This window comes from Ciconia boyciana, chromosome 11, assembly GCF_034638445.1.
Source record: "Ciconia boyciana chromosome 11, ASM3463844v1, whole genome shotgun sequence".
Classification (NCBI taxonomy): Eukaryota; Metazoa; Chordata; class Aves; order Ciconiiformes; family Ciconiidae; genus Ciconia; species Ciconia boyciana.
Genome location: NC_132944.1, coordinates 9,223,117 through 9,241,267, shown reverse-complemented (window position 1 = coordinate 9,241,267; position 18,151 = coordinate 9,223,117). Strand labels below are relative to the sequence as shown.

At 44.0% G+C, this 18,151-nt stretch overlaps 1 long non-coding RNA gene across 6 annotated transcripts; it reads right to left on the bottom strand.

Moving 5' to 3' along the window:
• Positions 1 to 269: 269 nt before the first annotated feature.
• Positions 270 to 13,960, bottom strand: LOC140658098 (uncharacterized). 6 transcript variants are annotated; one of them, XR_012044601.1, is made up of 4 exons: positions 13,817 to 13,960; positions 3,152 to 3,258; positions 2,299 to 2,524; positions 270 to 997 (listed from the first exon to the last, which is right to left on the bottom strand). It is a non-coding gene; the product is annotated as an uncharacterized lncRNA (long non-coding RNA). The 6 variants fall into 6 exon arrangements; XR_012044602.1 differs by having other exon boundaries at positions 2,299 to 2,689; positions 13,826 to 13,960; XR_012044600.1 differs by having other exon boundaries at positions 13,826 to 13,960.
• Between the last annotated feature and the right edge of the window lie 4,191 nt (positions 13,961 to 18,151).

The window sequence follows — 18,151 nt, the reverse complement described above, 5'->3', positions numbered from 1 at the left end:
CTGGACAAAAACAATCGGTCTTACAGCATACGTGCTGTGGAAGATCCGTATCTGTTTCTGAAGCAGCCACAGATGCCCATGATCTGGGGGCAATTTGTATTTTGGCCCCTTTTTGCCAATTTCTAAACTGTTGATGCCAGTCAGTGGGCATTTCTGGTGGAAAGACAGGTATATGAGCACTAGTCACTGGGAATATCAAAATGATCTTTGAATGGAGGAGAACATAGACATGAAAAATATTATTAGAGAAACTATATAGGCAACAATTTTATATCAGGACAAGACGTTTCTTGTATGGTTATAATTTTCCTTTCCAAATAATTTATTTTTCACTGTGAAATCCAAAATTCCTTTAATTCCAGAGATGAGTCTTTTTTAAAAACTATAGAAATTTCTCTGAGTCATCATTAAAAATGCACTGTGTTAAAAGAACATAGTTACATTTTTGTTCTCCGTAACACAAACAGCTTCTTTTGGTTTCATTTTGGTTTTTTTTTTTTACTTTAAAAGAAGCATGTAATTAATCATGGATAAGCATGAGTTGATGACTTTTATCAAGACATATGATTTATTTTGTTGCTTCCTTAAAGGCAAACACCTTTATACCTAATTATTGCTATAAAATATGCAAAATAACTCTATAAATCTGTAAAATTAATAATATATGTGCCCATGTTTTGACATCGCCAACTTATGGCTTGAGCTAATTTCTGCTGAAGTTAGTGGACTTTACCCACTGAAATCAATAGAAGAATTACTGTAGCCTTCGCTGGACCAAGTGAAAACCCAGTTCCAGAATATGTGATAACTCCTGCATATCAGGAATATCACAAGCTGGTGTAAAATTGAAGCAATTACACTGAAACCACTCTCAATCCTGATGTGCAAGGCGTAGGTCAGGAAAGGGTGGAGGTCTGCTTCCAGCTGGAGCTCCGCTCTGAGACCATTTCTCCCATTTCTCTTCTGTCTTCTCTTTTTGAGGGACAGAGATTGTTCTCTAAGGAGTAAAGAAGAAATATGTAAAGAATCACCCAGGCTCACTTACAGGATATTTTTGCATTACTATCTAAGGAGAGGTCTCTGTATTATGTTGTTAGATAGTCAGTTTTTCCGTTTTCAGAGCCAAACCTTTCAGTACTTTCTCAATCAACATTCCAATTGATCTGTCATTACTCATTTTAACTAAGTAGATACATTAGGATTAAGGCCAAGTTTAAAATATGAATAAAAGCACTTTGGAGGATGAGCTATTATGTGAAATACTGCTGCCCGGGTTTTACTGAAGAAATGGTCCTGCTGCTTGGCAAATCTGCTTTCCGAATGTCACTGGCGCAATCACGTGAGGAACACAGCATTTCTCTGGGGCGCCCAATTTGCCAAACATGGTCCCCCCCAGAGTGCTTTACTAAGGGGGAAGAGGACAGTTAAAGCCCCCCAGCCTCGGGCCGATGGGCTGCCCATTCCCACATGGGATGCAAGAGTGCAGGCGCTCAATACATCAGGGCTGTGTCCACTGTCTTCCAGTAATGTCACCTCTTCCTTGAATCCCAGTTTGCTCTGGTACGAGCCTTGGCAGTTTTCTAGCCTTCTCCATATTCTTTGATTCTTTCAAAAATTAGGGCAATACAAGCTCACACAAGTTCTCCAGAAAACGTAATTTGTTTTGATACCTGCGGCATGACAGGGCCGCGTAAAGCCTTAACATCCCCACAGAGCTGTCAGTTCTCTTCTACCTGTGATTATTTCTATGCAGTTTATTTTAATATATGTACCCCAAATACTAACAGATCTCCTGTAAGGTATTCTGCCACAAGCAGAACTTGATGGAAGCATTTCCAGGCTGCAGGACCCAGGTCCTCCAGGCACGTTACCTGTTCAGCTGTGATCATGGCACTTCCCCTTAATCTGGCCGCTGGTTTGTGTAACTAAAATTAAAGATGTACGAGGAGTAGCCCTGGCATGAATGTTAATCACCAGTATTTCATCCTCAGAAACATGCTGCAAATCCCTTTGAGCCCTGGCTGTTTCAAAGAATAAGAAAGGATTAGGGAGAGACTTGCTCAGCTGATTTTATTTTTACTGGAGCAAAGTTCCCCACTGGCTGCCGGCAGCCGGGGAAGCGCACATCGCATTTACATATACAGTCTTCCACGGGGACAAATCTATGATATTGCAGCACAAAATCTTAATGAGCCAGATGGTATTTATTCCTGGCTGCACAGGCTATGCTGCTGGTTAAGGATTACATCAGTGTGTCAGTGCCGAGGAGACAAACTCTGGAAACAGCAGTGCGGGTACCTGCACAGCCCCGGCCACACAGCCCTGCTCAGCTCGGCGGTTTCACTGGGTTTTGCTCCTCGCAGCCCGGGGAGGATTATCCAGCTCTGCTCACGACGTGGGGAGAGCCCGCAGCCCTGGGAGCTCCTGCAGGCAGCTTGCACCCAGGCTGAGCTCCCGCCGCAAGTCCCACCAGCTTTTACAAGAGGGGATGTCAGGTGCCAAAGCCATTGCAGAAGCATTCCTACTAAAACAGAGAAAAGGGCACTGGTGTTTAGACCTGAAGGCCAGCTTCTGCGTTGCTTTCAAGGCGGTGCAGATGCAACCAGTAACCCTCATCGCCCAGAGCCAGTATATTGACTCAGATCTTAATGAGAGCTCTGCCTCTGTCTTCAGGGGACAGGGACTTCACCTGCAGGAGACAGTGGTAAAGGTTATATCTTTTAAATAAGGCCTTTTATTTTCCACACTAGACACAGAGCTCAGAGAAATCTGGCAAAGGCTCTGACAAAAATAACCCCGCTTTTTTTTCTGGCATCCCTACAGAAGCATCAAACACATTTGTTCTCAATAGAGCCATGAAAAATATTATTGTCTAACATCTCCATGTTCTTGATCAAGGGATTATTGATTCTGATTTTGAACTAAAAAAGTCAAGAAGATTCAATACAGAAGTGGAGCCACTCATTAATTCACTATTCATTTAACACAGAGAAGTCAACATCTCCAACAGAATGGCTTAAAAAGTCAATGGAGCAAGATTTTTATGAGAAATTGTAGATAAAGATTAAAAGCATTTAAAAATAAGTCTGCTAAGAGACAACATGTAACCTAGAATGTTATTGGGAAAACAGAGGTAGGGAAGAGTGCTCACCAGATGCATTGGAGAAATCAATTTGTCAGACAGGAACTCTGCAGGCTCGTCAGGAGCTGCCGATCGCCAGAGCTTCAGCTGCTGCAGGCGGGAGCAGATGCCTTGAGCTGAACACAGCGATGGCATGACATGAGTCACAGAGGAAGAAAAGGAAACTCACAAAAAGAAACAATATTCCAGAAAACACAAAATCTTAGGTTTATGCAAAGCCCTGGAATTCTTCCATGGCAAGCTGGGGTCAGGGGAGCCTGCTGACAGCAGGACCAGTGAGCAGCTGCTGCAGATGCACAGAGACCTCTCAGCCCCCATCTTTGCCTCCAAACTCCTATTCCTGGGGCTAGGCGGTGAGAAAGCAGTGAGAAGAAAGACCCAGCCCCAGCTGGCATCTCCCATAGCCTACACACATCTCTTTTATCCAGAGAACAAAAGAATTTATCTTCTCCCTCATCCACAAGGTTTCTAGGCAGCCTGCTTTCTCCTTGTTATGCCACTGAACTTAAACCAATAGTAGAGCAAGACGACAAGAGGTGAACCAGTGTCGCAATCTTGAGCTCTTACACATTTGATCCAGTGAGCTGCCACTGTGTTATAATTAGGGTGGAGGAATTATAACGACAATTGAGGAAAGACCTAAAAACTGACAGTTACCAGGCTGGAGTTAGCTGTGATGCTGACACAGCAGTCCCTCCACCATGGGGTCCCCCTGGACAGGATAACTAATGGGGGGACCCTAGAGTCCCACCAGCTTCCCTCTTCTCCCAGCCAGAAGTGGCTCCCCAAAATATTTGGCCAGCTGATTTCATATTTGCTCAGAGGTATTTTATATCCACTTCTCATGAATATTTAGCAATTTACTTTGACATTTTTGTAAATCAATTTTAACCAAGTGGGGAATATTTTCATAAAACCTATTTTGAACTTGCAAATGCAAGTGTTCATGCTGGAAGCCTCATTAGAAGAATTACAAGTTATATGCCATTAACGTGTCCAACAAAAAGAAATTAATTCTGAAGATGAACTACAAATGAACTTCAGATCAAGAATTGTCTGCAGAAATTACTTTGTGATAAACTGAATAGTGAATACTGGCAATTTGTGACAAGAAAATGAGGCAGAATTTATTGAATAAATTACTTGTGTTTTTGCTGTAGTGGTGGTCGAGAGATTGTTGGGCTGAGTCTATCATTAGGACTTGTGCTCTCACTGTAGAAATAAACTCTTAGTTTTCATTTCTTGACCTGGCTTTTTCAGTGATGACTGGTTTATTTTTCAAGATGCTAAGAAATGGACAGAGATAGATGGGGAAAAAAGAGCACCATCAGGTTAAAAACAGCTAGCAAAAGTGAAGATTATTAACCAAAAAATGAGATCCAGCAGTGTGTTTTTTATAACCTCAGAGGTGTACGTTGCTCAGGTGCAGTGGGACAGTCCCTGCCCTGCCAGCTGTGCAGTTCTCCTGGCTGCCCCAGCCCACGCAGTGCCCGTGGGTTTCGGCTGATACCCATTCCTCATTGAGAGACTTCACCTGATAGACAGTCTACACCTTCATTGCTTTGCTGTATGAGTAGGTAAGGAACTTTTGATTGAAACAATTAAAAACTAAGACAACATGAGGGCATTGCTCCATTAGAGGATGGAGCCAGTACCAAAGCAGTGATCTCTGGTGGCTTCCAATATACCGCTCTCCACGCCCCTAGTACTGCTGCTTGGACATCCCTTGTACTGCTGCTTGGACATCATCGGTAAGATGTAAACACACATCCTGTTCAGTAGTACTCACTGGTGCACTTTTGTTCTCTTTCAATGTTAAAACAACAATATTTGCCATGAAGACAAAATTGTGCTCATGAGCCCACTCTGCTGCCCCTTTTTGGTGAGTTTTCTGTGGGAGGAAGGGTGGCATCCCTTCCTCAGTGATGGGCCTTCAGCACAGAGATCAGGTTGCTTCATGGCAGGTGCAGGTGAAAATAAATATGAACTGTCTACAATTAAGAGGAAAATTTTATTTACAATTTTAATCACTTAGGTGTTTCCCTGCATTTCTTGCATGACTCCCTAGGTGGCGGATGCTACCTTACTTAATGGAGTCATTACTCAATCAATATTTTCTTAACATTTGGGTGTGTGCTTCTTGATTCTAATTTACACTTAAAGGTTGAGTATAAGCATACGGCTAGATTTTGTCATTTAATCCACAAAGCGGAGTACATCACCATCCAATATTTCTTCTCCCTTTGACAGGACTCCTTGAGGGAAGAGGCACTCCCCAAGCCAGAGTATGGACAGCACAGCCAGGTCCATGGACCGTGTCCCAGCCCGCAGGCTCTCTGGGACACTGCTAAGCCTGGGTGAGTCTGCATGTTCATCTTCAGCCACTGAAGGAGTTCCTGACCATAGGATTATTTCACACTACTGCCAAGTTTACTCTTCTGTATCTGGGGAATTCTTTGCGCTATGAATAAGTAACCTGATGTTGTCTTTTTAATTATACAGAAAAGAAGCTCTTGTTGTTCAATAAGGAAAATGGTGAATAATCACAGAATCACAGAATCGTATAGGTTGGAAAAGACCTTTAAGATCATCAAGTCCAACCATTAACCTAGCACTGCCAAGTCCACCACTAAACCATGTCCCTAAGCACCACATCTACACGGCTTTTAAATACCTCCAGGGATGGTGACTCAACCACTTCCCTGGGCAGCCTGTTCCAATGCTTGACAACCCTTTCAGTGAAGTAAAATTTCCTAATATCCAGTCTAAACCTCCCCTGGCACAACTTGAGGCCATTTCCTCTTGTCCTATCACTTGTTACCTGGGAGAAGAGACCGACCCCCACCTCACTACAACCTCCTTTCAGGTAGTTGCAGAGAGCGATAAGGTCTCCCCTGAGCCTCCTTTTCTCCAGGCTACACAGCCCCACTTCCCTCAGCCGCTCCCCATCAGCCTTGTGCTCCAGACCCTTCCCCAGCTTCGTTGCCCTTCTCTGGACACGCTCCAGCCCCTCAATGTCTCTCTTGTAGTGAAGGGCCCAACACTGAACCCAGTATTCGAGGTGCGGCCTCACCAGTGCCGAGTACAGGGGCACGATCACTGCCCTAGTCCTGCTGGCCACACTATTTCTGATACAAGCCAGGATGCCATTGGCCTTCTTGGCCACCTGGGCACACTGCTGGCTCATATTCAGGCGGCTGTCGACCAACACCCCCAGATCCTTTTCCGCTGGGCAGCTTTCCAGCCACCCTTCCCCAAGCCTGTAGCGTTGCATGGGGTTGTTGTGAGCCAAATGCAGGACCCAACATGTAGAGTTAGCAGGGACCCTGCTTTAGTCAGAAGAGTTCTCCAGTCTACGAGTAGTTTCATGGATTTCAGTAAGATGCAATTTGCATATTATGAGCATTAGTCTGACTTCTGTTTTCTCAAGACTTACAGAAAACCTGTACTTCTGAAGTACTGAAACAAACCTGATGAATGGCTCTTAACAGACCTGTGACCAAATCACAGAAGGCATTACCACAGTTTGTACTAAAAGCCCACTTTTTTGACAATCTCAGCAGAATTATTCAGGGACTGGACTGGCTGGACTGGCTGCACTCATGGATTTATAGTCAATGCCTTCAAGTGACAGAGGAGTACAGGGACGTGTGTAGCAGTACTGTGAGTTTTTCTGAATCAACTGGAATGAGCTGTCTGGTTTTTTTACTGAAGACTATCTCCTTGTACTGTCTCCTTTCATACGGCATCACACAGATGTATCTGTGACCTTCATGGAAGTCACATCAACAAAGAATAAGGTTCAGTTAAAAAAATGAATATAGTATTTCAGATCTGGAGTAAATCAGTGTAGCTTCAGTAGAGTCAGCAGAGAGATGCTGATTTACTGACACTGAGGAGCTCGTCCTATACGTTACAGATAGTTTAAGTGAATTGTTACTACCGTGTCAGTTTAGGGATCTGGTGATTATACAAGAAAAAGCATGTGATTTGTTGGGATATATGAGCTTTCCCAGCACATGAAAGTGCAGTGCCTGGAAATGGGCAATAGAACTAAAATACATTTTTTATTTTTTTAGAAGTGGTACACGATAATGAGAATTTGAGACTACCCGATTAAATGTACTCAAAGATCACAACATTAACAAACTAATACCTACCTTGTTCAATGCCCTCTGAAATTTCATAATATATTGGGCTTGTAGTTCATTACATATAACAATTTACCTTTCCGTACCTTAATCAAGGGCAGCCAGCCTTCCTGCAGGGCTCAGCTTGAAATCTGAAATCAACCCCTGCGCACGGCTTTGGGAATGCACCAAGCCTTGCAGCTCTGCTGCAGGGACCAGCTCTTCCCGTGGCACAAGCGCCGGGCAGGGCTGCAGGCCTGGCCCAACGTGCTGGGTGAGGGACGGCGGGGCGGGCTGCCCCTCGCCGCCCCTGCCCAGGGTGAGCCACCTGGCCCCCTCCAGCCAGCTGCAGGCTCTAAGATTGCAGGCTAAGAGGGCTGCGTGCTTGGGTGCGTCAAAGAGCAGGGGAAATCAGTGCCAGCAGTTAAACAGGGAAAAGTGAAATGGGCAAGAACATTTTTTTCAACCGTTCCACTCTTCCCAAAAAAGAATCTCAGCCTGTGTTTTTCAGACTGCAAATATAAACCGAGATTTATGAACGAGCAAATCTCAAACAAACCTTAGTTCATGTGTGACCATTTCATGTTGTTCTGAGTACAACCTGTGCTTTTGCTTTCTTTGAGGGATCCAAATTTGGGAGTGGCTGCTGGTCTCCTCTTAGCCTTAGAATAGATGAAAAATAATTTTTTAATATGTAGTTTAAGATTATGGACTGTCTTCATATTTCTTATCTCTGAGTTTACTTAGCACTAAGGCTACCAAAATAAAATCATTCATCATGCTTGAGATTTTTATTAGCTCCTAATCTAAGAGCTGACAAAAGAAATGGGAGATTACTTCAAGCAGTGGGATCTGCAAGTGTGCTGAGCAGCACGGGGGTGAGGCTCAGTACATTTTACACCAATGAGAACTCACAGGTGCATTTCCTGAATACAACAAGTACTCTTCTCTTTTAGGTTTTGGAATAAAACAGATAGGTGATAGCTTGAAAATAATGGGAAACATTTATGACCCAAGAGTCCCTTTCCATAGAGCTGTGCAAGGGCTGTGCACTGTTCCTCAGCGTCCAGCGCTGACACTCTGAAGACTTTCACTAACACTCATGATCGGCACGTATTTACTTCCACAGAGAGCACAATGCCTCTGCACCCTGTGAGACAATACAGCACTCCCCATGCCCCACATGATGGGGAGATGCGCAGGTAAGGAAACGCCCACAACAAAATCACCCCCCAAACACCTGTCCCTGAAAGGCGTCTGGGCCATGTTTCATGCCATGCATTATTTCAGTTTTAACCTATTAAATAACCACCAGAAGCGATAAAATATCAGATGTATTAATGCAACTGTCCTGAAACAGAGCTGGGAAGCTTTATAAAATATATTTACTGCTGTTATTACGTGTATTATTCTCAGGAGACAGGGGACTTAAAGCTAGCAGCCAGTAAAATACATGTCAGCTTGTGAGTTATCATTAGAGATCACAACTAGCATAGCACTTGTTTTTGTCTTTCTATAGTCCAGTGTTCAGTTCAGAGTGGAACTGGACAACAAGCATGCCATCGGTGTATGAAAGGAATTGTCGGCAGCTCATTTGGGCAGGTGACTTGGGCTCTGTTCTTCTGTATGCTACCAGCCTTTTGCATTTCTTTCTTTTTCTTTTTTTTTGTTAACCAACTTGTTTTCCTTACCTTGATCAAGAGTTGTAAATGGTATGCAACCCTACATACAATCATTTTAATTAAGATCGGCAGTGTACTTTGAAATCCTCGGATAAAAGGCAGTCTATAAATGCAACAAATTAAATTTCCAAGAGGAGTTAGGCAAGATAAGAAAAATTCCAATCCCCATATTTGCGTTTTAAGGAAATGTGAAGAATCTGGGGCCTCAGTATATTTGAGAATATTTTTAGATCTAGACATTTCACTTCTATTATTCAGGTCAAAACAACATTCTATATACACTTCACCTTCGAGGTATTTTGTCTCTACTTTTTGACCTCAGCTTTACAAGTCTGTTTTATAATTTAGGTAATTAGTTGGGTAGTGTGTAGGTATGTATCCACATGTATACATGTTTTTATGCCTAGTTTGACTTTAGAAATAAAAAGAGAGTTTCCAATGCTGCAAACACTTCCACATGCACTTAAACATAGGCAATTAATGCCATGGAGATTACTGAAGGAAAACAAAATGCATTCCTGAAGACGATGGGGACCATTCACTTACATTACCAAAGCAAGATTAAATAGAGATGTTCGTCATATAAACGGTCAGCTGAGAAATTCCCAAGTAAGTAAACTCAGAGTAAAAGTTGCTATTTTTTCCAGTGTCCATTTTGCTTTCAGTACAGGTTTGTTTACATGATTTTTAGAGTCATTCTGGAATACTCAGAGGCAGGGGGTAAATTAAATGGAATTAAATAAGCACAGGTTCCTACGATTCTTGTGTCAAAACCCTTTTTGGGTGGAACTCTGAAAATCTGGGAAGTCCTAACAGACACATGCGCCAAGGTCCTTCGAGTGGCTGCCTCAGCACTGTAGTGCTTGTTGTCTGCAAACAAGTACATTAATATTGCAGTGATTTATCTACTGGAGAAGCGAGGTTCTCGCTGGATTGCGGAATGCATCTGGACCGGCCTAATGAGCACATTCTTCACCATCAGAGAGGCTGTGGAGGGCTTGCAAATATTTTAGACATGATTCACAGAGCCAAAAGGTCTTGTTTACTGATATGCTATTTATACCTAGCTCAATTAAACCTCTTTGGAAAAAAAAACCTCAAGGATGCCAACACTGGCAGTGCAGCTGGAAGTGAGTATCTCCTCATTAAAAAGGTTAGAAAAACACCATTAATAATTTTGATAGATTCTTTCGGGCATATTTATGCCCTAGTCTTTGTCCAACTTGTCGTGGTTTAGCCCCAGCCAGCAACTAAGCACCACGCAGCCGCTCGCTCACTCCCCCCTGGTGGGATGGGGGAGAGAATCGGAAGAGCAAAAGTAAGAAAACTCGAGGGTTGAGATAAAGACAGTTTAATAGGGAAAGCAAAAGCCGCGCCTCAATACAAAGCAAAGCAAGGAATTCCTTCACTACTTCCCATGGGCAGGCAGGTGTTCAGCCATCTCCAGGAAAGCAGGGCTCCATCATGCGTAATGGTTACTTGGGAAGACAAACGCCATCACTCCAAATGTCCCCCCTTCCTTCTTCTTCCCCAGCTTTATATACTGAGCATGACGTCATGTGGTATGGAATAGCCCTTTGGGCAGTTTGGATCAACTATCCTGGCTGTGTCCCCTCCCAGCTTCTTCTGCACCTGGCAGAGCATGGGAAGCTGAAAAGTCCTTGGCTAGTGCAGCAACAACTAAAACATCTCTGTATTATCAACACTGTTTTCAGCACAAATCCAAAACATAGCCCCATACCAGCCACTCTAAAGAAAATTAACTCAATCTCAGCTGAAACCAGGACAGTATCCACCCCTTATTCCATACCATTTACGTCATGCTCAGGTCTCACACTATCCAATACATTCTCATTACCCACCGTCACCCTTCCCATCCTTTGATATAATACACACATATCATTCCCTTAGTCTATGGACCACCCCTACAAAATATTTGTAAAATGTCCACAAAATGTCCACTGAGTTCATTTAGTCCATGACTTTGGGCTTCATCTCTTATGGTTGTTACTCAGGACAGGAGAGGTGGTGTGTTGCTTGGAGTTATTGGGCACCAAAGAAGCCAGCTCAGGTCAGGTCACTGCTGCACTTGCACTGCTTCTTGTAAGGCTTCTCCTCCATTGGTTCAGGTGGTTCCGGCTGTAGTAATTCCTATAACATGCAACTCAAATCATGGGTTACAACAATTTAAAGGTATATCCATTACAATCTCCACCCCTGGTCCCTTTGGACCAGGATATAGGGTTTAACATTGCAATGAACTCCTCCCCTTGCTCCTAGCCTGGCTAGCAACAAGGGGTTCCTGCTATAGTAATTCCCACAACATGCAACTCAAATCCCGGGATACAACAATTTAAAGGTATTTCCATTACAATCTCCACCTCTGGTCCCTTTGGACAGACCATCAGGTTTAACATTGCAATGAAGTCCTCCCCTTGCCTCTGCTCCAGCTTGGACTTATCCACAGAATGTAGTACCTTCAGAAGTAAACTTGCTCCAACATGGCCTTATGCACAGCCACAGATGCTTCGAGGTGCACCTTATCCAGCGTGGACTTATCCTTGGGCCACAATCCCTTCAGAGGGATACCTGCTGTGGCACAGACATAACCATGGCCACAGACGTTTCAAGATATACCTGCTCTGGCATGGACTAATCCATGGGCACAGACGCTCTGGGGTGTCCTGCTCCCACGTGGATTCATCCACAGGTCACAGTCCCTTTGACTCGAGTTCACACCGGAGTTCCAGCCTGTCCAGTACAGCAGCACAGAAACAGCAGTGATGTCCTGGCCATCTGCCAGCCCAGGCGCAAGGCTATTGCTGTTATCAAAATGTTCCCAGGCACAGCAGAGTAAGATGATCAGCAGTACAGCAGCACGGCAAGCAGTGAAAGCAAAAAGCAGCCACTACCAAGCCCTAGACTCTAACATACAGTAAGGCAGGCAAGCCCTATGGCAAGCACAGAAGCCTGCCGATTAATAGCTTAACAGCAATAACAGATATAAATTTTATCTAGCACATTCCAATCAAATCCGTCATTATCTCAAACCCTTCGAGCCCCACGTTGGGCGCCAAAAAGGACTGTCGTGGTTTAGCCCCAGCCAGCAACTAAGCACCACGCAGCCGCTCGCTCCTCCCCTGGTGGGATGGGGAGAGAATCGGAAGAGCAAAAGTAAGAAAACTCGAGGGTTGAGATAAAGACAGTTTAATAGGGAAAGCAAAAAGCCGCGCACGCAAGCAAAGCAAAGCAAGGAATTCCTTCACTACTTCCATGGGCAGGCAGGTGTTCAGCCATCTCCAGGAAAGCAGGGCTCCATCATGCGTAATGGTTACTTGGGAAGACAAACGCCATCACTCCAAATGTCCCCCCTTCCTTCTTCTTCCCCAGCTTTATATACTGAGCATGACGTCATGTGGTATGGAATAGCCCTTTGGGCAGTTTGGATCAACTATCCTGGCTGTGTCCCCTCCCAGCTTCTTCTGCACCTGGCAGAGCATGGGAAGCTGAAAAGTCCTTGGCTAGTGCAGCAACAACTAAAACATCTCTGTATTATCAACACTGTTTTCAGCACAAATCCAAAACATAGCCCCATACCAGCCACTCTAAAGAAAATTAACTCAATCTCAGCTGAAACCAGGACAGAACTGCATCAAGTATTCTATATGGCGTGATTCTGGCAGCAGACGAGATCAGTCAGAGTTTAACCGTGTCCCAGTGGCAGTCAGGCTCAGGTGCCGCGTCCTCGGGGATGAGCTTTGCCCCGTCAGCCCAACCTTCACCCTGCCGGGAGGTGAGCTGCCAGTAGTGCCCGCTCTGCGGTGGGACCGCGGGGGCTCTGGGGCAACCGCCCCCCAGACAGGGACAGATCCTGGAACCGAAGACCTCCAGCGAAACCCTCCTGGGAGCAATACTCTCATGTGAAGGTGTTTGCTGAGCAGAAATGTTTCTGCTTGGCCCGGCTCTTTATTAGCACCTGGTAGAAAAACAATTGCTAATTCTCAGTGCTCAGTAGTTGCAAAGCCTTCGGGGATGGAGACAGAGAACAGGGTGGTGTGAGCTGCGAGGTGCATGGCAAAGGCAGGAAGAAGAAGCCAGAGGGACTGGCAGGGAACAAGTGGCTCTGCTGAGGTCAGATCAGTTCCCGCAGGTCCTGACTTCATAAGCTAGGGAAGAGGTAAATCGCCAGAAGGTCCCATTTGTGTTAGTCACAGGCTTAGAGAGAGAGATGCCTGTTTGAAGGAGAAAGCTAAAGACTAATTCATACCATTTGAATCTCGGTTTCTTGGAAATCCAGGTCTTTCAAACCTGATGGTTAAGAAAATCAAAGCTATATGCGTAAAGTTCAGCGTACTGCAAAGTGCTGTTTCCTGGAGCCTTCACAGTGGAATTAAATACCTTGCCTTGAAATTCACATTAATGTATGTAGACTCTTTCTGGTACATGAACCAGCTAGAGCTTTTGAAGGTGTCTCCTTGTACAGTGTAGCTATACCTTATTCAACCCCTTGATCAAGAGCAAGAAGCCTGTGAGATAGGCATGAACGTTCACGTGGCAGTGAGCACTAGGAGCATTGATATATAATATTGAGACGTAAATTAGTGGTGGAAAGTAAGCACAACAGCCTTTATATAACACTTTAAAATGATGTACCCATTAAATAATAAAGGTTTTGTTCCCTTAATACACTATTAATAAATTTCAAACCATCATATGTTTAAAAAAAATGTACTTCAGTCAAGTGGAAAGCAGACTAATGTGGATTTAGAAAGAGGTTGGGAGTGCAACAAATTATAAATGCTTTCTACTTTATCAGCATTACAGAGTACTATTAATTTTAAAAATAGCTTTTAAAAACATACATGGCATACCATAATGGAGATGGCTGTGTTTCAATACATCATCTTGATGACTCTTTCCACAGCAATGAGTTACGCAGACGTGCCAAGCTCTGTTTTGCAAATATGGTATGTACCACGCTGCAGCTGAAAGCTGAAAAAAGCAGTTTTGTCTTTTGATTCAGGATTGTGCTCTGCTGGGACTTCCGAGTGCGAGTGCTTACGGATGTGCTCCGTGTGCGCATCAAAGGCCGGGACGCTCCCTCCCACTGCGTATCTCTCAAGGAAGCACCATCCCTGCAAAAGTTCCTTTGTTCATTATCCCCATAGAGAGTTGGAATCAGACCACTAATACACATTTTGAATGATTAAAAATAAAGATGTTAATGGGAAATGCTAATGTAACTGAGTAGCTCCTTTAAAATACTTTGTCTATAAAAGTTTTCAGTGCTAATTGGCATGAGCATCCTTAGAATAGTGCGTTATGTCTGTCCAAATGATGAAGGAGGTAGTTGCCATAGCAAGGACTGTTTTTATTGACTGCTTAAAGGAAAGAGACACATAAAACCGTAACTGAGGCCAGAAAATGAATTAGAAAAATCCGTGGGTAGCTCTAACTTATACCCGAGCTTGCTTGCTTGCCTTTTTTTTTTTCCCCTTAGACTGCACAGTTCTCTACTACCTCATAAAATAGCAATTACAAATATGACAGAAGTCAGCGACCCGTTACGGCTCGCTCAAGGCTCGGGTAAAGCTCTGCCTTCTCGCAGGCTGGAAGGGCCCCACAGTCCCCAGACCCGACGTCCCCAGGCTTTCTGCTCAGCCTTTAACGTGCCCCAGGTGAGTGGCAGCCACCATTCCCTTCACATGTCTTAGGATTTGGTCCAGCAGGAACGACAAACCTGCCTCTGTGTGTGTGTGTGACCATGGCATCCATCTCTGTCTGCCAGTTCCTCATCCCTTCTCCCAGCAGTAATTTTTTAACCTATTTGCCAGTTGCATCCAAATTGCACAAAGCCTCCAGGTCTCCTCGGCACAGAGACCCTGCAGGGGCCGCAGCAGCCTGGGGCCGGGTGGGATTCCTGCTGCTGCTGGGAGAACGGCTCCAGCGCGGAGTCGTACCGGACGCACGAGGATCCTCAGAGAAGACCTCCGTTACGAATACGACTCTGGCCATGAGAACAGAGCCAGAGTTTGTATCATTTAAGGCACTGGGATATACACTTGAGTTTCTCTCTCGCGGGGCCTCTTTTGTATGCACTCAGGCATGAACTGCAGTTCAAGCTTTCTCTTCAGCGGAGTCATTTTTAACTTTTCTTCCCCCATATTTATGCACAGAACTACATTGTCGCTTTCCTTGCAGAGCATGTGTGTGCTGCTTTAATGTGTTCCCTAGTCCCATTTTATTTTATTTAGTAACCTAAGAATATCCCTAAATTTAATCACCTTTTACTGGATACCGAATTCAACCCAACAGACCAGAATTCACTAAAAGGCAGAAGATTTGTTCTTTAAAAGCATTAGAACAATGATCAGACATTAGCTCAAGCTGTCATGATAAGGTTAGCAAAGCCATTTATTTTATTACTTTATCACTTACAAAAAATAAATTTGTCCACCTAGAAATGGCAAACTCCATTTACCTGTGTGCTGGTCTGTTCAACATCCTTCCTTCAGGCTTTCACTCTTGCCTTCCTACCAGCGTATTTCTACTGAGCTAATCAGTTTTTGTCACCTGTTGGGGACTATGGTAACTGAATCTGTCTTTGTGCTCTTTTATGCCAATGTCCAGTTACATGGATTTGGAGCTGCATTATCATATTCTTAGTCAAATGAATATCAGATGTGAAATCATCTCTCTTCATAATGCTTATGTAGCACTGTTTCCTCTGTTGTTGATGTGATTATACAGATAAATACTTCTGCTGGAACCATGCTGTATAAAATCTGTATAATGGCAGGTACAAGGAAATTCCTTTGCCCAGATTTACTTCCACATGCCTCTATGCAACTAGGAGCCATAAATCTGGCTTCGTCTGCGGCCGATAGCCACATTCCAAAATCATGTTGTGAATGTGTGTGCATGTTAGACTGTGACGGATGCATACACACACAACGGTCACAATCAACCATTGCCAGCAATTCACTTTCTTTCTTTTCCAAATTTTCCCAGTACTTCATGTGTAAGTTTAACATCCAACAGCACCTGCTCCAGATTATAACTCAGACCATCATGTGATGCTTCCGCAAAAACAGCTTTAGAGTTCCTAGTCCCTAATACAAACACACTGAACACACGATATACTCATCGATTACAAATGCATTCAGCAGATTCAAATTTGTTGCGAAGGCTGTTCCCCCTCACTTTAGGCCAGGTTGTGTATTGTGTCCATGCTACGCCAGCTTTATAACAGATCAGGTATTGTCTGTTATCTCACATCCAGTAGAAAAGTGTGAGTCAACATCAGTAGCAACTTAGCATGCTGGCTAGAATACCAGGAGTTTAACTGGGTATTCGTCCTTGCTGTACATCAAAACTATATGTTGGGTTCTATGAAAGGACACAGCCTTTGTCTTAATAGTCGTGGAGCCCCTGCCTGAAGAGCAGATTAAGTCTGTTTGCGTAGGGTCCAGATATGCTGCAAGCTGTAACATCATTCTCTCATTTTTCCTATTATATTATGATCAACTGCTATTATTTGAGAGTATTTCGGCTCCATTCATGATGCATACACAGAAAAATGTTCTGCACCATCATTCTGAGAGTAAGCTATCTAGCTTAAATGAAACATGATTGTTTCTGCTTCAAGCAAATGAGAAGAGACTTTCTATTTTGCACATCACTGAGTTCTACATTTTGGTATTGTTTATTTTACTGAGCCTACATTACAGAATTAAAATATTAATATATTGGTGTTACTTAGACAGTAACTTGAGTATGTCTCTCATTTATATGAATTTCCCAGGAGGGAGATATTTCAAAGACCCGATCAGAGAACAGAAATAACTTTATCTTTTAAAATCATGAAACATCCTCTCCCTTATTCCTAATTACAGGTTTCAGTGACACCAACAATGTGCTCAGCACATATCAGTCATCCCATGTCATCTGTTCCGCACCCCTGGCCCTATCTTTCGGCTCCATTTCTAGTTTTCCCAGTTCAGCACTCCCACCTTTCTGTGTTTCTGGGCTGTTTTTCCATCACCTTCCCAGCACTCTGGGGGTAAAGGAGGGAGGGTGCTTGGGGGTTAGGCTGCAGACTTGTTCAATCAGGTTTGTTAGGAAAAAGCTCTGCTGGGAGAGGCCCAAAGGTGATTAATAGAGATCTCAAAAAGTAGTTTACGTTTCCCAGAGTACATGAAACTGTTATGCTGTCTCAGTGAGCAGCATTTGCTGGCTTCCAGGCAGCACTTCAGAGTGTGCATATGCTCTGGCCACAGAGAAATAATCACCCGAGAAGTCTCTGAGACAATCTAGATGGAGGGAAATGAGTGTGTCGATGAGAGGTAATGGTTTCACAGGGTCCCCCCATCTCAACTGGGGACCGGAAAATCTCAGGTCTACTTTCCCCCTCCTGCAGCCTTCCGAGTTTTCATGACCATTGCTATGAGAGCAGGGGAGGAGCGTCTGACCCTGGTGTTTGTACGTCCCTGCGGCAGTTGACCAAACTTGACTAAAAACATGAGGGCTCTTGTTGGGAAGTGTCATTTTCAGATGTGCTTCTCTCCCACCCTGACTCTTTGGACAGAGATGTGTTTTAATAGCCCCTCCATCTCGACGCTGATTCAGACCGTGAGCTCCTTAAAGCAGCCCTGAGCCAAAGGAGGGCATATTTTCCAGTGACAGGTCGAAAGAGTTACAGCCCCTTAAATCAAATTAGTAGACAGCATCTGAGTGGGAGCCTCTGCGAGATGAATGAGCTGGCAGTTTTTAAAGAGTAACAACGAGGTAATAAACAAGATTAACACAAAACTAATGGAGGAATGGAGATAAATACAGGGAATGTCCATGTAATGTCAGAAGGGGTTGCATGCCAGACTTCTGGCAACGTGTTTGAGACAGGAGTAGGTAACTCGTACCTACTAAATCACAGACATAAATCCTACGCTGCGTTAACGGAACATGAATGATCTGCTCTGAAATGAATGGGAAAAAGAAAGGGAATTCACAGTTTGTGATAAAAAGAGCTGCTAACCTAAGCTGCTCCTTTTTGTTTGAGCCAGGTTTGGAAAGGCACTTCAGCTGCCTGATGATGCATATAGGCGTGCACATGGCATTCAATCCCCCAACTTCATAAGGATGCCCCCTGAAGAAGTCCATATGCTCAGGGTGCTGCAAAAATGGCTCCCATAGCTGTT